Below are 6,036 nucleotides of genomic sequence, written 5' to 3' on the forward strand. Positions count from 1 at the left end.
ATACCTGGCGACGGGCAGGAGAGCTGTAGCAGGCCTTTGCTGAGACTCAGACAAGTTTTGGGAAGCAGAAACTGTATGAGTACCCCGTCTCAATCTACTGCCAAGTCAGGACTGGGGAGAAAGCTGCCAGGAAGCCAGGATCTGGTGAGGGATGGATGCTGGGGCACCAGGACTTACTGGGCAGGAGGAGGGAGAAGCGTGCTCCATCAGAGGCTTCAACAGGGTGGGGGTGGGAGTCCTGAGGTCTGGCCCCCCAGAGGAAGAGGGGAGAAGGAAGGCAGGGAAGGACAGGGTGTGTCCAATGGCGCCAGATGTAGCCCATGTGATGTGGCCTGTCGCTGGCATGGGTGCAGCAATGGCAGGAAGTGCCATGCAGCTGGGAAGGATTAGTCAGTCACTGGGAGGGGGCTGGTCTAGAACCCCCGGGGGAGCTTGGGTCTGCAAACCAGGCTGGATAAGGACATGGATAAGGATAAGGAACCTTCTTGAGAGGTCGGCCATCTTCCCACTTGTTCAGGTCACCTAGCCCCCATTTCCCGTTCTGAACTGTATGCAAAATGGAACTCCTGACTGCTCGCCCTGGGGCTGTGGGATGAGGCATTGGCACAGGATGTGTTGAGGGCTATGGGTCCAGGACCCAGAGGGACCCACAGCAGATTCTCTTTTGTGCCTCTTTCCTCGGGGCAAGGCCACTGTTGTGCCAGGCTTCTCCTGGGCAGGCAGCAGTGTGTTCTCACCCTCTGCAGAGATGGCAGGACGGGAATGGGAAAGAAACTGAGGCTAAGACTTGGTGGTCTCTAAGGTTTGGCGGTTTGGACAGAGTAACCCCAGTGACAAAGTCCCCAACTCTACTTACGATCCCCATGAGTCTACCCAGAAGCATAGATAAAACGGGTAATCGGCAGAAGAGAGACTAAAGCTAGACCACAGGAGGGACTTTCCAGAACCCTCCCCACAGCCCAGATCTGAAGAGAGGGAAAGCCAAGCAGAGTTCAGAAGTGGGTGCAGGCAGTAGTTAGGAATAAGTAGTTAGGACTAACAGGGACAGCGCATAGTGGCACAGGCCTCTAAATCCAGTACTCGAGGCAGTACTGGAGGCAGGCTGAGCCCTGTATTTCAAGGCTATGCTGCTCTAGGCCATGAGCTCCAGGTCAGCCAAAGCTCTAGTGAGACCCTGTCTCAAAAGAGAGAGAAAAAGGAGGTTGGGGCACTGACAAAAGGCAAATCCCAGCTGGCAACCAAAAGGCTGTTGTTCTCCAAACTCCCATCGGAAAATCTGAAAAATACCCATAAAAATGTGACTCACAATCCCCTTCCCATGGCCTCTTTCCTGCTTTCTCTGATTTCTCTCCCAGGAGTTAATCCACTGGAACCAAAGCCTGAAGAGGGGCTGGAAGTGGGGGTGTATCCTAGGCCGGCAGACTAGGGTGTGGCAACCATGGCAGCCGTGGGACTGCCAGGGAGTGGAGCTGTGGTGGAGGCCGGAGACTTCAGCCATACAGCAGCCGGCTAGAGCAAACGGCATGAAGCCCACACTGTTTAGTCTCTAGTGGGGTGTCTTTCCACACTGTTCAGTCTCTAGTGGGGTGTCCTTCCATATGAGCTGCTGCCCCAGAAGGCTCACCCGTTCCCAATAAGTTGGGAGCAGAGCAAATCCCCAGGCCTGCTCCCTTCTGCCCCAAGGCCATGCCTTGGAGCAGCTATCTGTGTCAAACAGGCTTGCCCCAACAGGGGATCCCAGAGATGAAGGAGACAGGAGACTGGGCACTGCCTGGAGCTAACTCAGTGCCCTTCCTCTCCTTTGAACTCTTGGTCCTTGCCCCTCTTAGTGTCCACCATAAATGAGCTCAGGGCCTCGTATATGTTTTTAGTTTTAGTTTTGTTTTGAGCCAGGTTCTCTTTATGTAGCCCAGATTCTTGGACTATGTAGCCCACACTAGCCTTGAACTCAGAGCTCTGAAGTGTGAGCACAGGCTTAGACCACCACACCATTCAGATGGAGTGTCTTAGAAAAAGGGCCTCATGGGAGAGCCCAGGGAGCCTCCTACTTCAGCCTCCCAAGAGCTAGCATTCCAGCCATATGCTACCATGCCTGGTCCAGATCGAGTCTGTTCTTTGTCCCCTTGCAACTCTGCTCCCTCAGCCTCATCCTCGCCATCTCTCTGGGTCAAGGAGCCCCAAGTCATCTGATTCTTCTTCCAACTTCCTCTCCCTCTAGGTACCACCTCCAGCTCCCTGAGTTTTATTTATTTATTTTGTTTGTTTGTTTTGTTTTGTTTTGTTTTTTTGCCTGTCCTGGACCTGTCCTGGAACTAGCTCTTGTAGACCAGGCTCGCCTCGAACTCAGATCGGCCCGCCACCACCACTACCAGGTTAGCTCCCTGGTTTTGATCCCCTTGGCCTCACCTGGGTGATATACCCTTCTCCTGGCTCCACCCTTGCTTCTGTCCTTTTTTAATTTTTTTTCTTGAACATCTGCTAAAGAAAAACTCATTCGTGTTTCTACAAGACTTCAAACCAACAGTGCATTCTCCCTGTGTTTGGGATGAAGTCCAAATTCCTTGACCTGGCTTACACAGCCCTCTGTAGTCCAAGCTCTGCCTGCACCAGTACAGCACTTGCCCTCTGAATGCCAACAATCCCAGCCTCATATACTTTGCCCTTAGAACAACTCCTACATTATCCAAGGATGACAAAGTCTAGGTTCAGAGTCTCCACTAAGCCTCGAAACATCCCTTTTCACAGGACAGAAAAGCTACCTGTTCATGCCTCTTCCCCTAGTAGAGCACCTCCCTGAGGGTTGAGGCTGGGTGTCCCCAGAACCCCAGCCAGTGTGCTCAGTGTGCTCTTGGCCTCCTCTCCTCACCTCTCCGTGTCACCCCTGTTTTGTCTGCCTGCCTTCTCTGCTGTTCTCCCCTGGAGCTCTGCACTTAGGCCCCACCTGAGCCTCTCGCCACACCCAGCCCAGGTGTGCTCACAATAGCAATGGTTCTAAGAGCCACTCCTGTGTCGGGGCTTGTTCTAGGCGCTTTCAATCCCAGCAAAAGCTAAAACCCAAATCAAACCAGAGGCTGGCCCAAGAACCTAACTTGTCTGATGATTCAGAACTGTGGTCTGTAGGCACACACCATATATAACTCCATAGTCGCCGTGGTAAAGGAAATGGGGTGTCATGCTAGGCCTTTGGTAAATGCTTATCAAGAGAATGAGCAATATAATCACCTACTTTATAGCAAGTCCTATTGCCAGTAAAACATACTCTCGGGGCAGCCTTGAAAGTGAGCAGAGCCCAGGGAGTGTTCTCATTTTATAGAAGACTCTGAGCGAATGGAGAGGGACCTGCTTCCAGCCACACAGGTGCCTGTAAGTTCTTGTCCAAACTGCAGGCAGAGGGGAGGAGCTATGCCAGGCCTAGGGTCCTTCTAGAACATCCAGTGTCTTCAGCCTTCACTGATCATCAAAACTGCTTGAGGAGCATTGGGGTTGGGGTGTAATTTAGTTGACAGAGTGACTGCCCAGCATGCATGAAGCCTGGTTTTGACTCCCGGCACTAAATAAACTTTTTGTGGTGGTTCATGTCTGTGACCCCAGTCCTCAAGAGGTGTGCCCCAGTCCTCAAGAGGTGTGAGAAGATCAGGAGTTCACAGTCAAAGCTGCTGATGGAAAGGACATATCTACCTGCTCGAGGAAAGCACACACACACACACACACACACACACACACACACCAGTGGCTGAGACCCTGCCTATTTGGTTCGGTAAGTAGGGTGAGTTGGAGGACTTTTTGGTACACAGCACTTTTACCTGTTACCCCAAAGTGAAGAGATGGAGTGGGAATTGTAACTTTCAAGTCCCAGTGTGTTCCCAATGCCAGGCACTGTGGTGAATGATGTTCACTTGGATCCCTGCTCAGAAGGACTGTTATCAGCTCCGCAGTTCAGGGGAGCAAAGCACAGTAGGCCCAAGTCACACAACCGATCCATGGGACTGGGCTTCAAATCTCACACTCTCAACCTTCACCCCATAGCGAGCAAACCCAAGAGACCAGTGGGGAGCTCTCTGAACAGTCAGGTCACAGTACATATGAGTAAAAGGGGGTCAGAGAGGGCAGGCCAGGCAAGGCCTATGGCTCCAGTTCCATGGCTGCATAGAAGGGGCTGGCAGTGGGACCATGTCCCCTGGGGCCCCTCTTCTACCTGTCTTCCTAATGCGCTCTGTCCAGTAGAGGCTGAGTTATCACCTCCCAGTGCTAACTGTGTAGCCTCTTAATTGCCCATCACAAAGAGTCCATTAAACCCAATTAGGGAAGCCAGTGCTAATTAGTGCCCGGCTTCCACAGCCTCTGGGTACCCCTGGGGTCTGCAGTAATCTGCTACCCACCTCCCCTCCATCCCCTGGGAGGACTGCCTTGAAATTCATACCCTTTGGTGCTCTAGAGGGACAGGAGTTGGAGTCTACTGGTCCAGCTGGGTGAGACTTGTCTTCCACCACAAGCAGTACTTCCAGTTCGCAAGGCCTTCTTCCATCCCACATGCCTCCCTGAGAACCTGAAAATGGGTTGTTTTCACTAGGCTCAGAGGCAATCTGACTGCTTTGATTTAACCCCAGATCGTGTGCTACAATACCTCCTAATGTGCTCCCTCTCCCTTGGTTCCTGAGCCCTTCCTGGAATCTGCAGGTAGGAAGCTAGCTCACTTTCCATGAACTCCCTGAGACCTTGCATGTCTGCTTCCTTTCTATGGGCCCCAGCCATGAAACAAACAAACAACAACCACCAATATCAAAATATTTCAGAGGCAGAAGAAGGAGGATTGCTGTGACTTTGGGGCCAGCCTAGTCTACATAATCGACCAACCAGGGCTACACAGTGAGCTCCTTAAACAAAGGGCCAGAGAAAGGGCTCGCTTGGTGGGTAAAGGTACTTGTCACGCTTAGGATTGGTGACCCGAGTCAGAACCCATGTGAAAATGGAAGCAGAAAAGCAACTCCACAGAGCAGTCCTCTGACATTCATGCGTGCACCGTAGTGTGTACCCAACCCACGTCATGTATACAATAATGATACAAAACAAGGCTTTAAACCAGCCTCATGCCCACAATCCCAGCAATCAAGAGGCTGAAGGAAGAGGACCACTGGGAGGTTGAGGCCGGCCTGGTCTACATAGTGATACTCTGTCCCAAACCAAATAAAAGCAAACAGACAAAAACACAACAAGGGAGGCAGAGGTGGCTCAGCAGGTTAAGGTACTTGGTGCCAAATCCGATCACCCCAGCTACATCCCTGGGACCCACAGAGCGAAAGGAGAGAACTGGCTCCCACAAACTGCTCTGATCTCCGCACATGCACCGTGGCAAATGTCCCTCCAAGCGACAAATAAATTTATGTATTATGTATATATGTTTGTTTTTATTTTTTGAGACAACATTTCTCTGTGTTGCCCTAGCTGCCCTGGAACTAACTCTGTAGACCAGGCTGGCCTCGAACTCACAGAGATTGCCTGCCTCTACCTCCCAAGTGCTGGGATTAAAGGTGTGCTCCATTACCACCTGGCATTTTTTTTTAAGTAAAACAAAACCAGCCACTGGTGTACCACTGCCTCCCGGCTAGAATATTCTGAAGGCTCTTCTACCTGCATCAGTAATCCTGCTGGGGAAGGGGAACTGGGGGCTAGCCTTCTCTCCATCAAGACCCAGGTGGGGGCTAGCCTTCTCTCCATCAAGACCGGGGTGGGATGGGGATACTCATTTTGTCCTGAAACAATAGGGGCTCCACTGCTGAAAAAGAATGAAACTATCTTGACAACAGCTCGGGGAGGCTGGAAACTCCCCGTGCTGTCTAGGGCTGGGCGGTTGGTTGGTAGGTATACAGAGGGTGACCCCTCCCTTTACCATCAGTCCTGCCCCACCAAGACAGAGAATGTGGGACAAGTGATTTGGGTTGAAGTGGGACTGGGATCTACTCTCTTGGGAGGGAGAGAGGTGGGCTTACTGCAGTTTCCAGCCTATCCCTGGCTGTGAAGTTAGCTGTCTCCCCCAAG

This window comes from Alexandromys fortis, unplaced genomic scaffold (genome assembly GCF_014885135.2).
Source record: "Alexandromys fortis isolate MF-2015 unplaced genomic scaffold, M_Fortis_MF-2015_v1.1 scaffold_152, whole genome shotgun sequence".
In the NCBI taxonomy this organism is placed as follows: domain Eukaryota; kingdom Metazoa; phylum Chordata; class Mammalia; order Rodentia; family Cricetidae; genus Alexandromys; species Alexandromys fortis.